Source organism: Hyla sarda, chromosome 5 (genome assembly GCF_029499605.1).
Source record: "Hyla sarda isolate aHylSar1 chromosome 5, aHylSar1.hap1, whole genome shotgun sequence".
Lineage (NCBI taxonomy): Eukaryota > Metazoa > Chordata > Amphibia > Anura > Hylidae > Hyla > Hyla sarda.
Window position 1 is genome coordinate 318,856,524 of NC_079193.1, and position 27,281 is coordinate 318,883,804.

The 27,281-nt window shown below is 42.2% G+C and overlaps 1 protein-coding gene across 3 annotated transcripts in view; it reads left to right on the forward strand.

Moving 5' to 3' along the window:
• The window catches only part of RALYL (RALY RNA binding protein like), a 738,312-nt gene that overhangs the window by 198,431 nt on the left and 512,600 nt on the right, over positions 1-27,281 (forward strand). For all 3 annotated transcript variants that reach the window (XM_056522247.1, XM_056522245.1, XM_056522246.1), the window contains exon 2: positions 8,905-8,991. The gene's annotated coding sequence lies outside the window, so the exon portion shown is untranslated. The remainder of the gene's footprint in view (positions 1-8,904; positions 8,992-27,281) is intronic.

Below are 27,281 nucleotides of genomic sequence, written 5' to 3' on the forward strand. Positions count from 1 at the left end.
TAACTCAGGCATGGCGCAATCAATCAGAGCCGGGACGCCGACGGGAGAAGGTAGGGACCCTCTCTCCGGGTAGCTCATCGGGGCATCGGAATTTTATCACGATGACCCCAATCAGCCTCACTGAGCAGCCGGGAAGCATTTACTTTCACTTTCGATGCGGTGCTCAGTTTTGAGCGCCGCATCGGAAGGGTTAATAGCGTGTGGATGAACGATCGGGTTCCGGCTTTGAATAGGCGCCGGGACCATCCCGCTATGACGCTTATGTTATAGACAGGGACAGGACTTAGGACGTACTCATACGTCCTAAGTCCTTAAGGAGTTAAGATTATTGACAAGAACCTCCTGTGTAGTTCTGGGCTGGTTCCTGATGATCATCATTTTCATGATCATTGAAACACCACAAGGTGAGATCTTACATGGAGCCCCTGACCGAAAGAGATGGATGTTTTTTTGTTTTTTTTTGTGTGTGTGTGTGTTTTTCCATTTGTGAATAATCTCACCAAGTGTTGTAAACTTCTCGCTGCTTGGTGATGGTCTTGTAGTCTATTCCAGCCTTTTGTAGGTCTACAATACTGTGTAGGTCTACAATACTGTCACTGACATCCTTGGACAGCTCTTTGGTCCTGGCCATGGTGGAGAATTTGGAATCTGATTAATTTATTGCTTCTGTAGACAGGCGTCTTTTTCTATAGGTAACAATCTGAGATACTTAACACTGGCTTTAAGAGAGTGCTCCTAATCTCAGCCTGTTACTTGTATACAAGGCACCAGGGAGGCAGAAATCTTTCTGACTGATAAGAGATCAAATACAATTCCTAACTTATTTGAAATGCATTTTCTGTTTTGTTTTGTTATTCATTCTCAAGCTGTTCAAATAAACCTACTATTAAAATTATGGACTTATCATTACTTTATCAGGGAGCAAATGTACAAAATCAACAGGGGATCAAACACTCCACTGTACCAGCTCAAAGATCGCCATCTTAAATTCTGTCGTGCGGTAATAACTCAATTATGAATTATGAATTATGGTCATAAAAATGATTATAAAAAATAAAAAATTATTAAAAATATCAAAATTATGACCTGGTGAATTGTAGACAGAGCCAATCAATATAATTCACATCTGAGTCCGACTATTTCTTCAGCTATGAACAAGTTCTTTTTATGACGGGATGACATTAACGCTTAAAGAGGCACTGTCATTGTTAAAAACTTTTCATATATTGCAGGACTCATTGTAATATGACATTTCACAATATACACCTGTTAAAAAAAATTACATTTTCACCTGAAATTCAAGCTCAAAATAGCCATTACTAGGGGTCGTCTGTCTTTTAGCCAGACAGACTAGTCTAGATTTTACAACCTACTGGATACCGGCCGTAAAGCATACCGGTATCCTGTATAGGAGATTTCTATTTGTATGCAAAACTACAGATAAAGTATGTGTGGACATGCTGGGAGCTGTAGTTTTAAAACACTTGGAGGCAACACCGCTCTAACACAGTTATTTACAAACAATGCAGCTTCAGTTGTTACTAAACTACAACTCCCAGCATGCTGAAATAGTCAAAGCTTTCTCGGACTCCTGAATGACAATGAAGTTGATCAGACATTCAGGAGTCTGTGAAAGATGAATGACACACATAGTGACAGCTATGCTGATTAGCATCCAGTTTTACTAGGAGAAGATAAAACAGATATAACATGTATTCATAAAAATGCTGTACTTTTTATCTAAAAAATCCTTGCACTAATTTTATAAAGATCTATTCTTATATTTATACATTTTATCCTGTTATGAATTCACCATAATGTCTTCTGATTACTGCAGGCAAGCTCCAAGTATCTTCCTCTGACACATGACACAGCATAAAACCAGAGAGGAAAGGGTTACAGAGTAGAGAGTACTGATTGGCTTACTGCCCAGGCTTGCTCCTGTGAGGGAGACAGACTGACACGCCCCCTCCAGCCTGCACAATGAAAAAGTAACTCACCAGCAGATAAATGCTTACATCTCTGGGTATATATGTCCGAGACACATAAAAATTATATGCACATGATCAGGATTGGGTCATGAGTAACATATCACTTTTTTTTCTTTTTTTTTGCACTATGACAGGTACGCTTTAAGGATGTAGTTTTGCAATATACAATAATACACAGGTATTATAAAAGTATGCAGATTTATTGGTTATAAGGTTGTGAACATAAATGCGTAACAAACACAATGATATATGTAAATGAATATCAATCAGATATATTAGTAAACATTACAAGCAATACATGTGAGTAGTAAGTAACTTGTTAAAATAAAACAAAAGCTACTAGGTAAGGAATATCATATAAGAAAAAGGTTACATACCACTCTATCCAGAGGAACCTCATGATATTAAGATGGACAATATCTAATTATAGACATCAATATGGAATGCTAAATACACTCCCTGCCCCCTTCCAACCACTACAAATCACATGATTCTATGAATGAGAAAATCCAACTAAGGATAAAAACATGCAAGACATTTTATATACTTCCACCCCATTCTGGACTATTTTATATACATGTTCTTGGTAAGAAATTAAGACAAATAGCAGAGTTTTATGATCTCGCTAGACTCTATTTTAGGAGGAAGAACTTGAAACAAGTTTCTTGTGTGGGAAATATACTTAGAACACTTAGTTTGGCGAGTAGGAATTCTATCAATGTCTAAGCAATTATTTAATGCTTTGCTAGATTATGAGTCTTGATTCTTCTGCAGGTAGAATGAAATCTCACAATATCCTAAAACTATAATCTCAATATGGAGATAATTAATTATTTTATTTAAATAATTTATTTGCCAATCTAAATGGTATAATTCCATCCACATTATCAAAATGGGTCTTAATTTTTGTGTCTCTTACCAAGTCTATGTAAGAACCTTGCTTCGGCTCTTAGGAACACTGAACGGTCTATCTCATCGTCATGGATAGCCATTGGTCTGGTACTGTGTGATCAGTCCGTCTGCTGGAATATCACATGGCTTTCCCACCTGGTTGGACCTCTTTCCTGTGTCTTTGTGTGCTCTCTACAGCCTACAGCCCAGTCCAGTTCAGTACCCTCCTCGGTCTACCTAACATCGGGTTTACCAGACTTTTTAATTAGTTAGACACACCCTCCTAAATTGGAATTCCCCAATGAATGTAGGTTGGGCTTGTACATATGGTAATGACTATGACATCACTATAATACCCAGAATGCATTGAGCATATTACCCATAATGCCTTTCCTGTCGGTGTAATGTCAACTACTCATACGCTAGGTGGTATTATTGCATAAGCAATAAGCATCATTACCATTAAGGGTTAACTGTCAATAACTGATTTTAACCCCTTAAGGACCAAGCCCTTTTTCACCTTAAGGACCAGAGCATTTTTTGAACATCTGACCACTGTCACTATAAACATTAATAACTCTGGAATGCTTTTACTTATCATTCTGATTCCGAGAATGTTTTTTCGTGACATATTCTACTTTAACATAGTGGTAAAATTTTGTGGTAACTTGCACCCTTTCTTGGTGAAAAATCCCAAAATTTGATGAAGAAATTGAAAATTTAGCATTTTTCTAATTTTGAAGCTCTCTGCTTGTAAGGAAAATGGATATTCAAATTACATTTCTTTTTGGTTCACATATACGATATGTCTACTTTATGTTTGCATCATAAAATTGATGTGTTTTTACTTTTGGAAGACACCAGAGGGCTTCAAAGTTCCGCAGCAATTTTCCAATTTTTCACAAAATTTTAAAATTCAATATTTTTCAGGGACCAGTTCAGTTTTGAAGTGGATTTGAAAGGTCTTCATATTATAAATACCCCATAAATGACCCCATTACAAAAACTACACCCCCCAAAGTATTCAAAATGACATTCAGTCAGTGTTTTAACCCTTTAGGTGTTTCACAGGAATAGCAGCAAAGTGAAGGAGAAAATTCCAAATCTTCATTTTTTACACTCGCATGTTCTTGTAGACCCAATTTTTGAATTTTTGCAAGGGGTAAAAGGAGAAAATTTTTACTTACATTTGTAACCCAATTTCTCTTGAGTAAGCACATACCTCATATGTCTATGTAAAGTTTTCAGCGGGCGCAGTAGAGGGCTCAGAAGGGAAGGAGCGACAAGGGGATTTTGGAGAGAACATTTTTCTGAAATGGTTTTTGGGGGGCATGTCACCTTTAGGAAGCCCCTAGGGTGCCAAAACAGCAAAAAAAAACACATGGCATACCGTTTTGGATACTAGACCCCTTGGGGAATGTAACAAGGGGTAAAGTGAACCTTAATACCCCACAGGGGTTTCACAACTTTTGCATACGTAAAAAATAATTTTTACCTAAAATGCTTGGTTTCCCAAAAAATTTACATTTTTACAAAGGGTTAAAGCAGAAAATTCCCCCCAAAAGCCAAATTTCTCCCGATTCAGAAAACACCCCATATGGGGGTGAAAAGTGCTCTGCTGGCGCACTACAGGTCTCAGAAGAGAAGGAGTCACATTTGGCTTTTTTGAAAGCAAGTTTTGCTCTGGGGGCATGCCGCATTTAGGAAGCCCCTATGGTGCCAGAACAGCAAAAAAAAAAAAAAAAAAAACACATGGCATACCATTTTGGAAACTAGACCCCTCGGGGAACGTAACAAGGGGTAATGTGAACCTTAATACCCCACAGGTGATTCACGACTTTTGCATATGTAAAAAAAAAATATTTTTTTACCTAAAATGCTTGGTTTCCCAAAAATGTTACATTTTTAAAAAGGGTAATACCCCCCAAACTTTGTAACACAATTTCTCCCAAGTACGGCGATACCCCATATGTGACCCTTAACTGTTGCCTTGAAATACGACAGGGCTCCAAAGTGAGAGCGCCCTGCGCATTTGAGGCCTAAATTAGGGATTTGCATAGGGGTGGACATAGGGATATTCTACGCCAGTGATTCCCAAACAGGGTGCCTCCAGCTGTTGCAAAACTCCCAGCATGCCTGGACAGTCAGTGGCTATCTGGCAATACTGGGAGTAGTTATTTTGCAACAGCTGGAGGCTCCATTTTGGAAACAGTGGCGTACCAGACATTTTTCATTTTTATTGGGGAGGGGGGCTGTGTAGGAGTATGTGTATATGTAGTGTTTTTTACTTTTTATTTTATTTTGTGTTAGTGTATTGTAGTGTTTTTAGGGTACAGTCGCACGGGCGGGGGTTCACAGTAGTTTCTCGCTGGCAGAAAATTTGCCGCAGCTCAAACTTGCAGCTGGATACTTACTGTAAACCTCCGCCCATGTGAGTGTACCCTGTACATTCACATTGGGGGGGGGGGGAAATACCTCCAGCTGTTGCAAAACTACAACTCCCAGCATGTACGATCTATCAGTGCCTGCTGGGAGTTGTATTTTTGCAACAGCTGGAGGCACACTGGTTGTGAAACACCGAGTTTGGTAACAAACTCAGTGTTTTGCAACCAGTGTGCCTTCAGCTGTTGCAAAAGCTACAACCCCCAGCATGTGCGGACAGCGGAAGGGCATGCTGGGACTTGTAGTTATGCAACAGCTGGAGGCATACTACTTTGGCTGGGGATTGTATTTATGCAACAGCTGGAGGCACACTGGTTTGCTACTTAACTCAGTGTTTCACTACCAGTGTGCCTCCAGCTGTTGCAAAACTACAACTCTCAGCAGTCACCGACAGCCAACGGCATGCTTGGAGTTGTAGTTATGCAACTAGCAGAGTTGTAGTTATACAACAACTGAAGCTACACTTTTCCATAGAAAAAATATGCCTCCAGCTGTTGCAAAACCATAAGTCCCATCATGCCCATAAGGGAATGCTGGGAGTTGTGGTGGTCTGCCTCCTGCTGTTGCATAACTACAGCTCCCAGCATGCCCTTTTTGCATGCTGGGAGCTGTTGCTAAGCAACAGCAGGAGGCTGTCACTCACCTCCAACTGCAGATCCACGCCTCTGCCGCGCAGGTCAGTCCCGCCGCCGCTGTCACTCCTGGGGCCCTGATCCCAACTCCTGGGGTCTTCTTCCCGCAACCACTCACGTCCTCCGGAAGAGGGGCGGAGTGGGTTGCGGGAGTGACACCCGCAGCAGGCGCCCTGATTGGTCGGCCGGGAGTGGGTTGCGGGAGTGACACCCGCAGCAGGCCGCCCTGATTGGTTTCCCGGCCGACGAATCAGGGCGATCGTGAGGTGGCACCAGTGCCACCTCACCCCTGCTGGCTATGGCTGTTCGGGGCCGTCAGAGACTCCGGGTCACCGGGTCACTGGAGACTCGATTGACCCGGAATCCGCCGCAGATCGCTGGACTGAATTGTCATAATTGGACATAATGACCCCCCTGGGCGATATGCCGGGATGCCTGCTGGACGATTTCAGCAGGCATCCGGCACCGGCTCCGCTCCAGCTAGCGGCTGGGGCCGGAAATGCGCAGGGCGTATCCATACGCCCTGTGTCCTTAAGGACTTGGAAACGGGGGCGTATGGATACGCCCTGTGTCTTTAAGGGGTTAAACCCACATTCCACACTTGACGGATGGAGCCATAATTTAATAGGGGTGACACATATAAGTAATTAACTGATGTGTGAATGTCTAGAGAATGTAACTGGCCCCCTTATCTTGTCTTATCCAAACAGCCATAAATATCTAAGAAGACAAGAATCATTCTCTCAGGCTGGCACTTTTTGTAGAGATGAAACTTCAGAATTGTGGCCTACTTAGATTATACACAAAATGGCAGACATGATGCTCTTACACATATTAAACATAATAATTCATTTTGGGGGTATGATTAGCATGACAATGCCTTTTTAGGCATAGTAAGTAGAAAGATGATACCCAGCACTTACCAGTAATGCACAGTGAACATTTATTATGCCTAGGCAGACAGCTGAGGAAGGCTCCCATGCCGAAACGCATCATTGTGCTACCCTATGGCATAATAAATCTTCACTGTGCATTAATGGTAAGTGCTGGGTATCATCTTTCTTCTACCTTTGGCTTTTCCCTACCTCGTGCACCACCGCAGATTCCATGGAAGTGCCAACATATCCCTATATTGAAATTTTTAGGCACAGTGACACATCTGAGATGATCCCAGCCAACTCTGCAGGCTACTAGAACCTGTTAAGGAGCTCTTCTCCAGACCAATATCTCTATTATCCGTCATAAAATAGATGACAGAACTAAACAAGGTTTTACCCCATAGGGCAGTATTCACATGATGTATGTGAGATTGTAGCTTTGCTTGTTGTATTCACAGTCACGGTCATATATGTATAGTCATGTAACGGCGAGCGCTCTGGGTCCCGCTGCTTCCCTGGAGCGCTCGCGGTGTCCTCCCTCTAACAGCGCTCCGGTCACTGCTCCTGACCAATAGCGCTGTCCCCCTGTCAGCGGCGGAGATGCGATCCGCGTGGCGGGACGTCCCCGCTCACGGATCGCATCCCAAGTCACTCACCGTCTTCCCGCTGCTACTTCCTCCCGGCGCGCGCGGCCCCGCTCTTTAGGGCACGCGCGCGCCAACTTGCTGAGATTTAAAGGGCCAGTGCACCATTAATTGGTGCCTGGCCCAATCAGTCCAAAACATATAAAAAAAAACCTTCCCCTTCCTGTTCTTGCCGGATCTTGTTGCCATAGTGCCCTGAGAAAGCGTTTTCTGTATCCCTAGCCTGTGTATCCAGACCCTTTGCCGTTGCCCCTGACTACGAACATTTGCCGCCTGCCTTGATCTCTTGCTACGTCTGACCTTGCCTTCGCCTTGTCCTTGTGTACCACGCCTTTCTCAGCTGTCAGTGAGGTGGAGTCGCTATCAGGGGATACGACCTGGGAGTTACCACCGCAGCAAGTCCATCCCGCATTGCGGCAGTCTCTGGTGAAAACCAGTAACTTCTTAGCACCGGTCCCCTGGTTCGGCTCACGTCATCGCCTCACTGACACAGAAGATCCACTACCCGTATCCTACCCTCATATCAGTCCGGATCCTGACAAGTCATAACTACAGTAGCTAGGTATCTAGAGATGTTGGGTACTCACTCTCAGTATCTTCTGCCATAATGTTTCAGAAGCTACATTCATGACTGAGAAGACCATGTGCAATAGAAAGGGAGATGTGGACTCCAAAATGTTGTGACAGTAGAGAGAGATCTGAGAGTAAGGACTCAGCATCTGTGGATAGCCACTGTTATGGCTATACAATATAGTCTTGTGACTACCTGATCTTGTTTGATGGGTCCCAATGCTCCTTTATTTGCAAATTCTTCACAGTTAATGGTGGGCTGGCAGTCCAGAACAGATTGTCAAGGAAGAGGAATGAAGGATCAGTGTCTAGCTCCTCTATCAGATTAGCAATTGAAAGGACAGCAGGCCCATATCCTGCTCTGAACAAAGGCCCATAATGATGTCATTGAGAGTAGTCCCATAATGATGTCATTGAGGAGAAAGTAGATCCTGAATAGTCCCGTGGGTGTGAAACTTATTTGAAATGGGTGTGATTGTTACGCATGAAGGGTGTGCTTATGAGGGTTAAAGGGTGCAAAAAGTGCAAATATACAACCAAATATGAAGATTTATGCCACAGCATTGTAATAAGGATATAAAAGGCTACAAAATAATATAAAAATGTAATTATTTTTTAAACTGAATGCATTATAGTAGCAGCTGCAGGGTTTAAACTACATGAAAAGAAAGGAATGGAATTATATTTTACCTAACCGTTGTAGTGGTTGCACTGTATAGTTTATAAATTACATTCTCTTAACAGGTAATCTTATTTCTTAAAAAACAAACAGAAAAACAAAAACAATGTAATATAATGTTTAACATAATTTAATTTTTTACCTAACATAAATAATTTTTAATTGTCATTGTTGCAGGTTATTTTGGGAAATAGAGTCAAACCTCAGTTGAATTAAACTGGATTCTCAAGTAAAAAAGTTCTAACAAGTGGGGATTCCAAAAAGGTAAGTTATGACCCTGTATTGTGATGGATGAACCTGTGTGTGACTGTGTTAGATATCAAGTTATTTAAAACAACTAAAGACATCTCTTCAGTTAATGTGAAAACAAAATAAAAAATAAGCATGCCTGTAGACGCAAAGCAAGCTGCACTCTTTGATAATTTGAGATGACCCGTTCTCAAGTGGTTTATGTTAAAGCATTACTGTTATTAAAAACAACTATTGAGCTGTTGTTCGCACCAAGACTTACTTCGGAGACATGCTGCGAACGTTAGGTATTAGCCGTGAAAGCGGGCCACATTGCTCACAGCTCACTGGCCGGCTGAGAGATCCAACCATTTCTCTGCCTAGAAGTCTATGGAGAGGAATGTTCTGATCTCTCGGCCAGATGGGAAGTGGAGCACAATGCCACCCACTTTCCCTGACTTATAACTCATCAGAGTGGGTGATACTCGGTGGGATTTACAACTCTTGACATCATCACAGCTGGCCTAGCGGGGTACCAGGAGATGCAGCCGAAGTACACTAGTAAGGGTTTCATTTTGCTTTTTCTTCTTTGGACAGGTTTGTAGCCTCAAGTATTTTATTTTTGCTTTTAAGCATTGCCTTTGCTCCCTATGTATGTAAATGTTTAGTTTGATTTAAAAAAAACTAAGGAAAGTTGGCAAGCCTTCAATACTAAACCAGGATAAGTTTTCATAATGGTTGTATCAGGCTTGAGGGTTTAAAGGGGTACTCCCCCCCTAGACATCTTATCTCCTATCCAAAGGATAGGGGATAAGATGTCTGATCGCGGGGGTCCCGCCGCTGGGGACCCCCGCAATATTGCATGCGGCACCCACCTGTTTCTTGTCCGGAAGTGCTGGAGGGTCTGGGTCGCGACCACGGGAACGGAAGTCCGTGACATCACGACCCCGCCCCTGTCACGCCCCCTCCCATAGACTTGCATTGAGGGGACGGGAAGTGACGTCACACGGGGGCGGAGTCATGACGTCACAGACTTCCGTTCCCGTGGTTGAGACCCAGACCCTCCAGCGCTTCCGGGCAAGAAACAGGTGGGTGCCGCATGCAGTATTGCGGGGGTCCCCGGAGGCGGGACCCCGCGATCAGACATCTTATCCCCTATCCTTTGGATTGGGGATAAGATGTCTAGGGGTGGAGTACCCCTTTAACTAAAGATGATAGGGCTTCATAGCCGAGATAAAAAAAAAAATAGGACTTCTGGTGCTATTGAATACTAACTACTGCTTGTTGGCCAATATAGGAGCTGCCCTGGCTGTAACTACCTATGACAATTAAAAAAGCTACTAACCTGGACTTGGCCCCCTTCCTCCAGGGGCTCTGTAGTAGTCACAATGGCTGCCTTCACGGTATATATGCCCTTGGAATAAGGCTATAGAAAGAAAAACTCTATTATGTGATAGAAAGTAATATTTGATGGAAGTAATATTTGAACATTTGGAGAAGCGCTCAAGTTTAAGCCTGGCTTTTGGGATATTTTCTTATCTATAACTATGTATTCAGCCGAGATGCTCTAGATGCTTTCTTTATCACCACAAATTCAATTGCATTGGGAATAGAGATCACACTTAACATGTCTGTGAGCATCAAGCGCTCCTTTAAACCTATGTGGTGTTAGCAGTATCGTCTATAGATAAATGTAATCACATTGCTAAAATTGCCTATTATTCTCTATAACTCTAAGCCAATAAACAGATTCCTCATCTCCGTGCCATTTAATGTGTTATTTATCCAGAGATGATAGGAGCCTTAGCCGGTCTGAGGCAAGTATATTATATTTTTCCAATAAAAGCAAAACCTGACAGGACGAATCTGTTGAAGGCATAAATAATTAATGGCGGATTGTCCTGCGCGCTTGTTTATGTATAAATATGTGACATGCTATATAGATTTCTTTTCCTATTCTGTCCATTCAAAGCAAATAAATTGTGATTGTTTAGAACACGGCTGTCTTTTCATAAGCTTGAAAAGGATTGGTAACCACTTTCATGCCATTATTTTGTATTGTGAAGTACACATTAAATCTTGATTCAGTCTGCAGATACTCTATGAATAATTCATTGTTATTATCATTCACATTTGACCATTTGTTTTTGTGGGTTTATTGTCTGTAGGAAACATTGGTAAATGTTCAGAATTCTAAGTGAATCGCTGACTTGTATAGTTGTACACAGCCATTTGCAGCATATACATACAGCTGTCAAGTCCTTGTTCTAGAATACTGTATGGAACAGTGACATTACCCGTCTGCCGGCTCGTAAAATGGTGTTAAACCCTCCTGACCCTGCACCACAGCTTAGAAACTGTTGTGAATAGATAATACCGTAGATATGCTAAGGGCTTACGAACAGTCTGTCCCTATCTATTTCTAAACTGGTCATAAATATATGAAGGGGGAAAAATTGTGTCATCCAAAGATATGTGAAAATTATGTAAAACATATGTATTTATTCTGCCATAATGCAACTAGCTTAGCTTTTCCTAAATACTATGAGTAAATAAATATATATTTTCAGCAATGTTGGATGTCATTGCACATTTATATTGGTATAAATGTATAATTTATGTGTTGGGTTATACATTAAATTGTTTACATCATTTTACTATTATTATTATTTTTTTTTTTTAAGCTAGGACTTTTCGTTACCAAGCAATGTTGATAACATTCGATGTGTACCACATACATATATGTTAAGGAGGACAAATGTGATGTTTTTTTGGATTAAATTACCTCCATCCTTGTAAAGTCTTTCTTCCCTGTGGATCTGATCACTTCCTGGTTTCTTTCCTGAACTATGACCCTGATATCGCCAGGCAACAGAGGGCACACTTTCCCACAATCCCTCTTGTTTACTTTCACAGTAGAGACTAACAAGCAATATGTAGCTAAACTAAGCATGCCTGACGATCTCAGTGGATGCCCTAAGATGCTTGTAACCAAGGGCAACAGGGAAAAACAATGTAGGCATATGGGGGATTAGTACAATGGAAATATGATTCATTTCACATGATGCATCAGATTGGAACCTATTTCTGGTCATAGTAAAACTGCTTTAAAGGTGAGGGGATACACATTTCACAGGTTCCCTAGTTCCCTAATTTTAAGTCAAGTTAAAGCATATTACAGAAGTTTTACACTATAAAACTGCAGCTCCTCCTAGTATGGCCTAATCTACGATAAGGGTATACTGGGAGTTTTTGCTTCAATATAAGGAACAGAGCAACTTGAAGGGACAGAGCAACTATAAAGGTGCTGAGGAGGCACTATAAGGGACAGAGAGGCACATGGTGGCTAGGTAGGTGCTAAAAAGGCACCTGGTTGGTGTAGATGCATCATTAGAGCACTTTTGTAGGCAGGTAGGCACTACCAGGACCAAGAAATAGCCTGGTCAGTAACAAGACTTAAGTAGAGGCAGCGAGGTGCTTGGTTGATGAAAAGCAGTTCTAAATGCAGTAAGGTGCCTGAAGGCTATAGGAGCACTAGGGAGGCGCTATCAAGAGAAACAACGTGCCTGGTGGTAAGAGAAGCACACAGAAGGTAAATAGGCTTCATGAGGGACAGTGAGGTGCCAAGAGGTAGGGGACACAAAATAAACATAAGAATTAATAAAAATAAGCCATTTTGACTAACCTGACAGCAGGATTAACTAGGTATCAGGGAGAGGAATGCAGTAGAAACAGAGTTAGCCTACCTGGAGTTCTGAACTACTGAACCTAGCTACTCAGTCTGTAATAAGATGGGACAGCTTAGTCCTGCCTCCTACCCCTTTATATCTATGTAGCCAGCCCACCTTCTTCAGCTTTGCACACCAATTCCAGAAACTTTATCCCCACCACCACCTACCAGCACATGACTTAGTGTCCTTCTACAATTAACTAGCAGCAATACTAACACAGGCAATACTGGCCAAATTATAAGTACATAGCGCTGTCTCCTCTCTGCTCACAGTTAATATTTAGAGATGACCTGAAGTTGGCACAGAGAGGAGCATGAACGGCAGAGTGAAAAGCTGAAAAGCTGTTTCAAATCACAAGGCTTTCAGTCAGCGGGTCCTGTAAATAGATGGCGTGCCATGAAATAACCAGGTCAGGGCCATTGTTTCTCTCCAGTTTGACAGAAGAGCTGTAATTTTAACAACTTGCTCTTCTAAACCAAGGAGAACCACCCAAATCCCACTTCTGATTAAAGGACATGTCCAGAGTTACAAATACATTTTCTTTTCTAAAGAGGTCAGGCTTGCTACAAATGGTGGTTACTCACCAATTCCCTGGGTCTGCTGTTCCTATGCTGACTTGGTCCCAACTCATAAACAGTTCTTATTTCCTACTCTGTGTCCCCACACACCAATATGAGCTGTTTCCCAACACAAAGCCTTGGAAAATAAAGTTAGGACACGTCTAACTAAAGAGAGCCAAAACTGGGAGCACATCTTCCCAGCTGAGAGGTGCAGTTCGGACAATTCGTGCAAGTATTAGCTAGAAGATTTACATGTGACTAGATTCTGACTCCATTATACAGATAAATACACTTTTGTCTATCGCAATGTGAAACAAACTTAGCAAGTTTAAACCTCCTGCATGCTGTGAGATGGAGTGTATGTATGTCATGGCCAGAAAACATATATTCAGTGTAGAAAACACAGGCCTTCAGCATATGTTATTCACACTATACTGATATGCAAACCTTATATTCACTTCAGCCACTCGACTACATTCAGCATAGCAGCTTGTACAGATTGCGCTGGGCCACCACAATACTATTAAGCTTTTTATAAAAAAAAATGTGTTCAAGAATATGTAGAGGAACAATCCCTATAATAGAAGGATAACTTTATTTTGTGTGCCAAAATACATACACAACCCCATGATTTGCTTTCATATAATGAGGATCTATGACTTATTAGGATATCTTCTTAAGTTCATAGCCTCCTAATATTTCTGGAGAAGAGGCAGCATGATACTTTGTCCTTAAAAGTTTTTTTTTTTTCAGTGCAGGTTTGAACATATGTGGGACAAGGGTCAAAACGACTCTCCCCAGCATGCAGAACAAAATTTACAGTTTCAGGACCAAGAACAGCTCCCTCTGAATGTAACTTCTGTGTGCTCAGTGTCTAGTAACCTATCTAGATACCCAGTGTCCAGCACTGAAAATTACCTCTGTTCCATCTGGAACGTGGTTATCAGCTGACCTGTTTCTGTTTTATATTTGCATGGTCTTTTAGAAAACTTAAAATGTACATGTGATGATGGCTCCTGTGGCAGGATATGTCTTTAAATTTCTGAGACTTGCGTGAGGCTTCAGTGATCAGCATACTGATTTGACAGAAGTCCCATGAAAGTCTATAGGACTTCTGGTAAATCCATTTTCTGACCACTGAAGCCTCGTGTGAGTCCCAGGCTTGGAAAGTGCAGCGAAATTTAAAGACATATCCTTGGGAGCCATCATCAGATGTGCGCTTTAATAAACATAATACAAAATATGTGCAACTTGTCTTCTTCACCCAAAACAAAAACAGAAATAGTTATATAGACTGTAAAAAATAATGTACTGTAGACTGTAAAAGCAATAGTTGTGAATGTACTGTAGAAATGGCAAAGGGTGAAGAGGAAAAGATGGAATTTATCTGAAACATCAAACTGGCTTCTACATTTGACGTTAGGAAATAAAGGTAAGGGAATATGCACTTCTCGTTCCTTTTTTCTCGATTAAAATTTACAGTAAAAATCCATGTCGCAGAAATCTATGGCAGGTGCGAGTTTCACACAGACTTCTAAATGTTGGAGTCCACAAGGAAATTTAAACCACGTAAATTAATCTTAAATGCAAACTACCATGTTGTTGCCTTCTGTCTCATACTATAGGATTATGGTCAAATGCTTGACTTACAAAATTGCCTATATGGGTAAGCTGCAATCTCTATTTTACTGCCCAATGGCCCTGATTTACTATTGTGTTCTAAACTGTTTTTTTTTTTTTTGTGTTTGTTTTTTCGGGTGGTGTAGCAAAATTGTGATGCATGTGCCACAATTGTGTCTGTGCCAGAATGTGCACCAGAATTTGTGCCGAAAGATAAATCAACCACGAGACAACCTGGTTTCATGATTTCAGACCAACCCAAACTATTTCCTAATTTCCATCCACAGAGCCAAAAGGAGCTTGTTTTTTGTGGGACCAATCGTAATGACGCCTTTTATTTTACCATAATATTTTATGGCACAACCAAAAGGTTATTTAAAATTCAAAAGAAAACTGCAGTTTTGCAGCTTTTGTAGAGTTTTAATTTTTACGCAGTGCACTTTACCATTAAACTGACGAGTAAAATAATACTTATGACAGTAAATAAGATATGAAAATCCAGCACTCACCGTGTCCATCGCAAACTCAATGAAGGCACATGGAGAGGAAGGAGGTGGAGGAGATAGACAGGGGCTCAGAGGCAACGTTGTTGCCTCTGAGCCCCCGTCTATCTCCTCCACCTCCTTCCTCTCCATGTGCCTTCATTGAATTTGTGATGGACACGGTGAGTGCGGGACTTTCATTTCTTATTTACTGTCATTGATTTCATCTACCTTCTTGTCCCTGCACCACCTATACCATCCTATTTTTTTTGTTTGAATGTCATTCATGCAAGTTCTCCTTGTAAATTGTATTAGTGAACTGTGCCTCCTTTGTTTCTTTTTTACTTGGAAAATAATAGTTATGTTTACATGCATTATTGTACTCCTTAAACTTTTTTAACAAAATAAGTATATTTAAATTGTCCTATTCTGACCCCTATAACTTTCTTATTTTTCTGTATATGGGGCTGTTAGAAGGCTTATTTTTTATATCTCACAACCGATAAATGTGTCTTTTGGATAGGCTGAGCAGCATTGTGACATATTGGGCCCGGAAACCAGGAAGATAATCGGGGCCAGGGCTCAATACATGACATTCAGCCTAAAGCTGAGGCGGGCCATCCCTGTGGCCTGCGATTAGCTGAGATGCAGCGTGACATGCCAACCCACAGAAGCAGGAAGAGGACCAGGGACTGGAGCAGGACACTGATGGCATTGTATATCAACACGATGGGCACAGTTATAAAATGGCCATAGTTATATCTCCCCCTGCATAACTTCTTTGAGCATGATGCTCTTCAAACCATCAATAAAAATAGAAATTGTGATGGGATCCAGAAATAAATTACAGCATAGAAAAAACTCCACCAGAAAAATGCTCTAAAGTAATTGAAAAAATAAATCACCTTACATTGGAAGTAATAGAATATGTGTTTGCTAGCAAAGCGGAGCGTATTTGTTTTTCCTCAGAGAGGAAGTTAAGTGTTTCTAAAAATTGTCCTATTGTTTGTTTAGGCATGATTTCTCAGCCGCTGCTGTTATTATACCTGGACTCTTTAAAGTGGCAGCATCTCAGCCCATAAAATCCAATTTCCATGTGAAGTGTATGTGAAAGTAGTTTTTTTCCTGGAAAAAAAATGTTATAGTGCCTGAAATTCTTCTGTCTTATAAATGCCAGTATGAGGGGCCTTGGCAGCAGGGCAAGAGTGTTTCCCAGAGGGCTCTGTGCCGTTTAATTGATCACTAATGGTGTTATTTTATTCTATTAGCATGGCATGTGGACTGCATTAGAACTTCCAGGCAATTGCATTATTTGTTCATTTGCACAATAATAAAAAACAATTGGTGTTTGCAGGGGAGGCATAGGCAGTTTACATACAGTAAGTAAACACCTTGTCAATCTTACTTTTCTATTTTAAAGGGTTGTATTAAGATTTTAAATGAGTAATCATTCTTGATGGAAAATCACTCTATCTTCATCTGTGACCAGGAATTGACTTATTTTAATGGGAAGCACACCTTTTATATGGCACAAAATGACAATATTGTTATTAACCACACCTAAGCTTTTCCAGTTGCCTGTATAACCTGCTCCAGACTCTTTTTAGCAGTGGGGAATGACTGCTTGTTTCCATTTAAATAGTGTCACTAAAGATCGATTTATGTATGTCCATGTTTGTAGAAACTGTATGTACACAACCAGTAAGTGACCACCTATCACTCTCTATCTCTCTCACATGCTATATACATGTTTATTCCTGTTGTGTGTTGGAACTAAACCAAAAAAGGAGGAAAAAAAGCAAATTGGACATAAAGTCACACCAAACTCCAACAATGGGCTGGACAAAATTATTGGCACCCTTAACTTAATATTTGGTTGCACACCCTTTGGAAAAAATAACTGAAATCAGTCACTTCCTATAACCATCAATAAGCTTCTTACACCTCTCAGCGGGAATGTTGGACCACTCTTCCTTTGCAAACTGCTCCAGGTCTCTCTTATTGGAAGGGAGCCTTTTCCCAACAGCAATTTTAAGATCTCTCCTCAGGTATTCAATGGGATTTGAACTCATTGCTGGCCACTTCAGAACTTTCTAGAGTTTTCTTTGTTGCCATCCATTTCTGGGTGCTTGGGGTTTGGGTTCATTGTCCTGCTGAAAGTCCCAAGATCTCAGACACAAACCCAGCTTTCTGACACTGGGCTGTACAATGTAACCCAAAATCTGTTTGTAATCCTAAGATTTCATGATGCCTTGCACACATTCAAGGCACTCAGTGCCAGAGCCAGCGAAACAACCTCAAAACATCATTGAACCTCCACCATATTTTACTGTAGATACTGTGTTGTTTTCTTTGTAGGCCTCATTCCCTTTTTGGTAAACAGTAGAATGATGTGCTTTACCAGAAAGCTCTATCTTGGTCTCATCTGTCCACAAGACATTTTCCCAGAAGGATTTTGGCTTACTCAAGTTCATTTTTGAAAAATGTAGTCTTGCTTTTTTATGTCTCAGCAGTGGGGTACTCCTGGGTCTCCTGCCATAGTGTTTAATTTCATTTAAATGTCGACAGATAGTTCACGCTGACACTGATGCTCCCTGAGCCTGCGGGACAGCTTCAATATCTTGGGAACTTGTTTCTCTTCTGTCCATGCCCAGGGAGATTAGCTACAGTGCCATGGGTTGCAAACTTCTTGATAATGTTGCGCACTGTGGACAAAGGCAAATCTATATCTCTGGAGATGGACTTGTAATCTTGAGATTGTTGATATTTTTCCACAATTTTGGTTCTCAAGTCCTCAAACAGTTCTCGTCTCCTATTTCTGTTGTCCATGCTTAATGTGGCAGACACAGACACACAATGCAAATACCAAGTGAACTTCTCTCCTTTTTATCTGCTTTCAGGTGTGATTTTTATATTGCCCACACTTGTTACTTGCCCCAGGTGAGTTTAAAGGAGCATCACATGCTTGAAACAATTGGATATTTTCCTATTTTCCTAGTTTGGGCACCCCAGGTAAAAATTTGTATTAATGTGCATAAAGAAGCCAAGGAAAGATGGAAAAATCTCCAAAAGGCATCAAATTACAGATTAGACATTCTTATAATATGTCAACAAAAGTTAGATTTTATTTCCATCATTTACACTTTCAAAATAATAGAAAACAAAATAATGGCGTCTGCAAAAGTTTGGGCGCCCTGCAGAGTTAATATCTTGTACTGCCCCCTTTGGCAAGTATCACAGCTTATAAACGCTTATTGTAGCCAGCCAAGAGTCTTTCAATTCTTGTTTGAGGTATCTTTGCCCATTCTTCCTTACAAAAGTCTTCAAGTTCTTTGATAATGCTGGGCTATCTGTCACGCACTGCTCTTTAAAGGTCTTTCCATAGATTTTCAATTATGATGAGGTCAGGAGATTGTGAAGGCCTCTCTCTTTAACTTCAGCTTTTTCACAGATGGCATCAAGTTAGCATCCAAAATTTGCAGAAATTTTATTGAATCCATTTTTCCCTCTACTTGTGAGATGTTCCCTGTGCCACTGGCTGCAATGCAACCCCAACGCATAATTGATCCACCCCCATGCTTAACAGTTGGACAGAGGTTCTTTTCATTAATGTTACGCTATGCGCTGCGGCCTCACACGCTGGCCGTGAATGCATGGTACCCTTACCTTCTGCTGCCGACGGGGCTGGGACTCGCATTGCGGGACGCACCCGCATGCGAGCCCCAGTCCATCACTCTCCGGGTGTTTCCCCTGCCTCTGCTTCTGCCTCTCCGCTCCGGCGCACGTGTCCCCGTCCCTTAGGGCGTGCTCGCGCCAGAGCTTTAAAATTTAAAGGGCCAGTACACTCATTAGTGTAACCACCTGTGTCTTGTTGATATATTCATCCACCCTCCTCAGTTCTCTGCAGATCTTTGTTGCCTTGTGCTTAGTGAAAGTGTTCCATAGTATTGCCTTGCCGTGTACCAGATCTCCTGCTCTAGTGACCTTGATCTTGCTTCTCTGCCGCCTGCCTACTGAACTTCTGCTATCCTGACTTCGAGTTGTCTCATCCCTTCTGTACTTCGCATCTCCTCAGCTGCCTGTGTGGTCGAGCTGTGCCGGGGGTAGCGACCTGGGTGTCGCCTGCAGCTGCAAGCCCATCCTGCTTTGCAGCAGGCTCTGGTGAAGACCAGCGGCACCTTAGACTCCGCTCCCTGGCACGGTCCGAGTCATCTGCCACACAGGTCCAGCGGATCCACATACACCGGAGTTCCTGTCTACAGAAACGTGAGTGTTACAATTAAATTCTGTTCCCCTTCTTCTCCAAACATTCCTTTGCTCATTCTGTCCAAAAGCTCAATTGAACTTGTTTCCAAAATGTATCAGGCCTGTCTATATGTTCATTTGCAAAGTTCAAACGCTGATTTTTGTGGTGAGGACTAGAGATGAGCGAACTTTTCAAAAATTTGATTTGGATGATTCGCCAAATTTTCTGAAAAAGTTTGTTCCGATCCGAATTTGTTCGCGGCAAATCGATATTAAATAAGGATATTTCTAGCCTACATACAGCCTCTATAGGGGTATAGAACACTTTGCTGTGTTCTAAAACGAATATGGAGTGTGCTGGGGTAGTGAAATAATATTGTTATTCAGAATAGCATGCAGATTACCGGCATCACTCTTAGAATCACTGCCGCAGCACAATGGCAGCACAATGACAGAGCCTGGTGGTGGCATCAGTGTCAGGAGACCATATAGTGACTGATGACATAGCGTGGAGGTGTTGGCAGCATGAGGACACCATATAGTGGCAGAATGACACAGCGTGGAGGTGTTGGCAGCATGAGAAGACCATATAGTGGCTGAATGGCACAGCGTGGAGGTGTTGGCAGCATGAGGACACCATATAGTGGCTGAATGGCACAGCGTGGAGGTGTTGGCAGCATGAGGACACCATTAAGTGGGTGAATGGCACAGCGTGGAGGTGTTGGCAGCATGTGGACACCATATAGTGGCAGAATGACACAGTGTGGAGGTGTTGGCAGCATGAGGACACCATATAGTGGCTGAATGACACAGCGTGGACATGTTGGCAGCAAGAGGATACCATTTAGTGGCTGAATGGCACAGCGTGGAGTTGGCTGATGCACTAGTACACTACACACCAGGGCTTCACAATCCCCCCCCCCGCAAAAAAAAAAAACAACACAAAATGAGAAGTTTTTGACAAAGGTTTCTCATAGGTAGCACCCGCTATCCAAAAATGGGAAATTCCCAGACTCAGGCCCCACCTCTGCGGCATCAGTAACTCATATATTGCCTGAAGGACACAGCCTGGAGTTGGCTGATGCAAGAGTACACACCAGGGCTTCACAATCCCCCCTCCAAAAAGAACACAATAAGAATTTTTTGTCCAAGATTTCTCATTGGTAGCACTCGTTATCCAAAAATTTGAAATTTCAAGAACCAGGCCCCACCCCTGCGGCATCAGTAACCCATATATTGCCTGAATGACACAGCCTGGAGTTGGCTGATGCAAGAGTACACACCAGGGATTCACAATCCCCACCAAAAAACAACACAATTAGAAATTTATGACCAAGATTTCTCATAGGTAGCACCCGCTATCCAAAAAAAAATTGAAATTCACAGACCCAGGCCCCACCACAGCGGCATCAGTAACCGATATATTTCCTGAAGGACACAGCCTGGAGTTGGCTGATGCACCAGTACGCACCAGGGCTTCACAATCCCCCCCAAAAAACAAGACCTTGAGAAATGTTTCACAAAGATTTCTCATAGGTTGCACCCACTATCCCAAATTTTGAAATTCACAGACCCCACCTCTGCGGCATCAGTAACCCATATATTGCATGAAGGACACAGCCTGGAGTTAGCTGATTCAAGAGTACACACCAAGGCTTCACAACTCCCCCCCAAGAACAACATAATGATCATTTTTTGACAAAGACTTTAAATTTTTTTTTGATAAAAACAATCTCAAATGAACGAGTTGATGAGGCCCCAAAATTAAGGATGGTGGACCACCAAAAATCCTAATTTTCACTAAAAAGGATGAAGAAGCAGAATTAATTCCTCTTTATATATTTTTAGTAAAATTTTACGTAATAAATCACACGCAACAAGCGTTCCGTTGTGTAATGGTTATCCTTCTGGAAATTTCAAATTTATTACCCTGTTTCCCCAAATGTAGGACATCCTCGGAAGATAAAACTTACTATGCCATACCAGGACAAGCCAGCTTGCAATGGCATCTTGCACGTTACCCTTTATTCTGAAACGTGCATCCCTGCAAAAAAGTTTCCAGAGAACGTTTGATGCCCGTCAGAAGATTGGCGTGACAGATGCCCGTCTGAAGCTAGGCATGAAGGATGCCTGCAAGAAAATAGTCGCCAAAGATGCACGTTTCAGAATAAAGGGTAAAGTGCAAGATGCCCGAGAGATGTTGAATCCTAAAAAGCAGCAGGTGGGTTTTGCAGTAAAACCGCCAAAATTGATGGACGCCCGGGAAAATATCAGCCTGAAGAGGAGCGCATCGGCCATCACTATGAACTCCGCCATGGCTCAATGGTCCCCATCCATAAACATTACCAAGACCATTCAGATTTCACAGCAGAAAACCATTACCCCAGGTCTTAGTAACAGCGTTAAGGGAATGCAAATAAATGTTGTCAACCATCAACTGAATGGCACAGCGTGGAGGTGTTGGCAGCATGAGGACACCATATAGTGGCTGAATGGCACAGCGTGGAGTTGGCTTATGCACGAGTACACTACACACCAGGGCTTCACAATCCCCCCCAAAAAACAACACAAAATGAGAAATGTTTGACAAAGATTTCTCATAGGTAGCACCCGCTATCCAAAAGTTTTAAATTCCCAGACCCAGGCCCCACCTCTGCGACATCAGGAACCCATATATTGCCTGAAGGACACAGCCTGGAGTTGGCTGATGCACCAGTACACACAGGGCTTCACAATTCGCCCAAAAATTAACAAAATTGTATACATAATTTTTTTTTTTTCATTAAAAAATCACACGCAACAAGCGCTCCATTGTGTAACGGTTAGCATTCTGCAAATTTCTATTTTATTACTGATAAAATTATCAGTAAATTTAACAATAACACTACCCAAGAGTGTTTAATTACCCCATACATTGCACCAGGAACAGTCAGGAGTAGGCCTCAGCAGTACCCAAGAGGCTTTAATAACCCCTTACCTTGCCCGATCAATTGCGAGATCGAGCAATAACAGGTGTGTTATGGCCTCAGATGTCCTGGGCCGCACTAGCGCTCCACTGAACGGATTAGCGTGTCTCTTTTTTTTCAAGGACAGGTGCGTGTTACACGCTGAAACCAGTTCATGATAGGGATCTGGGATTGCAATTATTTACCCTTAAAACGAGGAATTACCAGTAAGTGAGGGTCATAAGCTCGCGGTGATTAAGTCCCTGCCCTTTGTACACACCGCCCGTCGCTACAACCGATTGGATTGGTTAGGGAGGTCCTCGGATAGGCCCAGGCGGGGTAGGAGAAGGCCCTGGCAGAGCGCCGAGAATTTAACGATCATTGCTGAAATTTGCATTAAGCATGTATTTAGCTACTGCTAAACATCCAAAAATGTAAGGCCCAAGGCCAGAGGCACCAGGGAGGCAAGTAGTTTGTGAAAGACACAGAATGAGTCAGGAGCAGTCATTCACAGTAGCCAAAAGGGTTTCATAACCCCTTACATTTAAAGATCAATGTTTACATTTGCATTAAGCATGTATTTAGCTACTGCTAAACTTCAAAAAATTATAGGCCCAAGGCCTGAGTCACCAGTGAAGCAAGTAGTTTGTGAAAGACACAGAATGAGTCTGGAGCAGTCATTCGCAGTAGCCAAGAGCGTTTCATAACCCCTTACATTTAACCCCTTAACCCCTTAAGGACACAGCCCATTTTCACCTCTAGGACGCAGTCCTTTTTTGCACATCTGACCACTGTCACTTTAAACATTAATAACTCTGGAATGCTTTTACTTATCAATCTGATTCCGAGACTGTTTTTTCGTGACATATTCTACTTTAACATAGTGGTAAATTTTTGTGGTAACTTGCATCCTTTCTTGGTGAAAAATCCCAAAATTTGATGAAAAAATTGAAAATTTTGCATTTTTCTAACTTTGAAGCTCTATGCTTGTAAGGAAAATGGATATTCCAAATATTTTTTTTGGGATTCACATATACAATATGTCTACTTTATGTTTGCATCATAAAATTGACAAGTATTTACTTTTGGAAGACACCAGAGGGCTTCAAAGTTCAGCAGCAATTTTACAATTTTTCACAAAATTTTCAAACTCGCTATTTTTCATGGACCAGTTCAGGTTTGAAGTGGATTTGAAGGGTCTTCATATTAGAAATACCCCATAAATGACCCCATTACAAAAACTGCACCCCCCAAAGTATTCAAAATGACATTCAGAAAGTGTTTTAATCCTTTAGGTGTTTCACAGGAAAAGCAGCAAAGTGAAGGAGAAAATTCAAAATCTTCATTTTTTACACTTGCATGTTCTTGTAGACCCAATTTTTGAATTTTTACAAGGGGTAAAAGGATAAAATTTATACTTGAATTTGTAGCCCAATTTCTCTCGAGTAAGCACATACCTCATATGTCTATGTAAATTGTTCGGCGGGCGCAGTAGAGGGCTCAGCAGCGAAGGAGCGACAAGGGGATTTTGGAGAGTACGTTTTTCTGAAATGGTTTTTTGGGGGCATGTTGCATTTAGGAAGCCCCTATGGTGCCAAAACAGCAAAAAAAAAAAAACATGGCATACCATTTTGGAAACTAGACCCCTTGAGGAACGTAACAAGGAATTAAGTGTGCCTTAATACCCCACAGGTGTTTCATGACTTTTGCATATGTAAAAAAAAATAATAATTTTCACTAAAATGTGTGTTTCCCCCCAAATTTCAAATTTTTGCAAGGGTTAATAGCAGAAAATACCCCCCAAAATTTGTAACCCCATCTCTTCTGAGTATGGAGGTACCCCATAAGTTGACCTGAAGTGCATTACGGGCGAACTACAATGCTCAGAAGAGAAGGAGTCATATTTGGCTTTTTGAGAGCAAATTTTGCTCGGGGGGCATGTCGCATTTAGGAAGCCCCTATGGTGCCAGGACAGCAAAAAAAAACGACATGGCATACCATTTTGGAAACTAGACCCCTCGGGGAACGTAACAAGAGTTTAAGTGAACCTTAATACCCCACAGGTGTTTCACGACTTTTGCATATGTAAAAAAAAAAATATTTTTTTTATCAAAAATTCTTGGTTTAGCAAAAATTTGACATTTTTAAAAAAGGTAATAGCAGAAAATACCCCCCAAAATTTGAAGCCCAATTTCTCCCGATTCAGAAAACACCAAATATGGGGATGAAAAGTGCTCTGCTGGCGCACTACAGGTCTCAGAAGAGAAGGAGTCACATTTGGCTTTTTGGAAGCAAATTTTGCTCAGGGGGCATGCCGCATTTAGGAAGCACCTATGGTGCCAGGACAGAAAAAAAAAACACATGGCATACCATTTTGGAAATTAGACCCCTTGGGGAACGTAACAAGGGGTAAAGTGAACCTTAATACCCCACAGGTGCTTCACGACTTTTGCATATGTAAAAAAAAAAATATTTTTTTTACACTAAAATGCTTGTTTTCCCCCAAATTTTACATTTTTACAAGGGATAACAGCAGAAAATACCCCCCAAAATTTGTAACCCCATCTCTTCTGAGTATGGAAATACCCAATAAGTGGACGTGAAGTGCACTGGGGGCGAACTTCAATGCTCAGAAGAGAAGGAGCATCATTGAGCTTTTGGAGAGAGAATTTGGCCATGTGCATTTCCAAAGCCCCCCCGTGGTGCCAGAACAGTGGACCCCCCCACATGTGACCCCATTTTTAAAACTACACCCCTCACGGAAGGTAATAAGGTGTGCAGGGAGAATTTACACCCCACTGGCATTTGACGGATCTTTGGAACAGTGGGCTGTGCAAATGAAAAATTTTATTTTTCATTTTCACAGACCCCTGTTTCAAAGATCTGTCAGACACCTGTGGGGTGTAAATGCTCACTGTACCCCTTGTTACATTCCGTGAGGGGTGTAGTTTCCAAAATGGGGTCACATGTGGGTATTTATTGTTTTGCACTTATGTCAGAACCGCTGTAAAATCAGCCACCCCTGTGCAAATCACCAATTTAGACCTCAAATTTACATGGTGCACTCTCCCTTCTGAGCCTTGTTGTGCGTCCCCAGAACACTTTGCCCCCACATAGGGGGTATCTCCGTCCTCAGGAGAAATTGCGTTACAAATTTTGGAGGCTTTTTTTCTTTTACCGCTTGTGAAATTTTAAAGTATGGAGCAACACCAGTATGTTAGTGTACAAAAATGTTTTTTTTTTACACTAACATGCTGGTGTAGACCCCAACGTTACCTTTTCATAAGGGGTAAAAGGAGAAAAAGCCCCCCAAAATTTGTTAGGCAATTTCTCCCGAGTACGGTGATACCCCATATGTGGCCCTGAACTGTTGCCTTGAAATACGACATTGCTCCAAAGTGAGAGCGCCATGTGCATTTGAGGCCTAAATTAGGGATTTGCATAGGGGTGGACATAGGGGTATTCTACACCAGTGATTCTCAAACAGGGTGCCTCCAGCTGTTGCTAAACTCCCAGCATGCTTGGACAGTAAATGGCTGTCCGGAAATGCTGGGAGTTTTTGTTTTGCAACAGCTGGAGGCTCCGTTTTGGAAACATTGCTGTAGGATACGTTTTTCATTTTTATTGGGGGGGAAGGGGTGGGGGGGGCAGTGTATGTGTGTATATGTAGTGTTTTACTCTTTATTTTATGTGAGTGTAGTGTAGTGTTTTTAGGTTACATTCACACTGACGACGGATTACACTGAGTCTCCCGCTAGGAGTTTGAGCTGCGGCTGCTGCAGCTCAAACTTGAAGCAGGGAACTCACTGTAATCCGCCGCCAGTGTGAATGTAACCTGTACATTCACATGGGAGGGGGGGGGGGGCAAAACTACAACTCACAGCATGCACTGACAGAACGTGCATGCTGGGAGTTGTAGTTTTGCAACAGCTGGAGGCACACTGGTTGGAAAATACTGAGTTAGGTAATAGAACCTATTACCTAACTCGGTATTTCCCAACCAGTGTGCCTCCAGCTGTTGCAGAACTACAACTCTCAGCATGTACTGATTGCCAAAGGGAATGCTGGGAGATGTAGTTATGCAACAGCTGGAGGCACGCAAGTACAACTCCCAGCATGCCGAGACAGCCATTTGCTGTTCCTGAATGCTGGGAGTTGTAGTTTTGCAAGATTTAGAGGGGTTTAGTATGGAGATCACTGACAGTGGTCTCTAAACTGTGGCCCTCCAGATGTTGCAAAACTACAAATCTCAGCATGCTAAGACAGCAAACTGCTGTCTGGGCATGCTGGGAGTTGTAGTTTTGTAACATCTGGAGGGCTACAATTTAGAGACCACTGTCAGTGATCTCTAGCCTGAGCCCCTCTAAATCTTGCAAAACTACAACTCCCAGCATGCCAACACAGCAAACAGCTGTCAAGGCATGGTGGGAGTTGTAGTTTTGCAACATCTGGAGGGCGACAGTTTAGAGACCACTCTCTAAACTGTCGCCCTGCAGATGTTGCTAGGTAACAGACTCCAGGACACGCGGCGTCATACTCACCTCCACCGCCGCCGTGATCACAGCTGCCGCCGGGTAAGTGATCGCCGCTGCCGCCGCCGCCGCTACTACACGGTTCCCCCCGCTGTGCCCGGACACCGATGGGTGGGCATAGCGGGGGGAACCGAACTTTAACCCCCCCCCCCCGCCCCCAGTCTGCTATTGGTCGGTCCCTCGGCCGATCAATAGCAGGGATAGGAGGGGT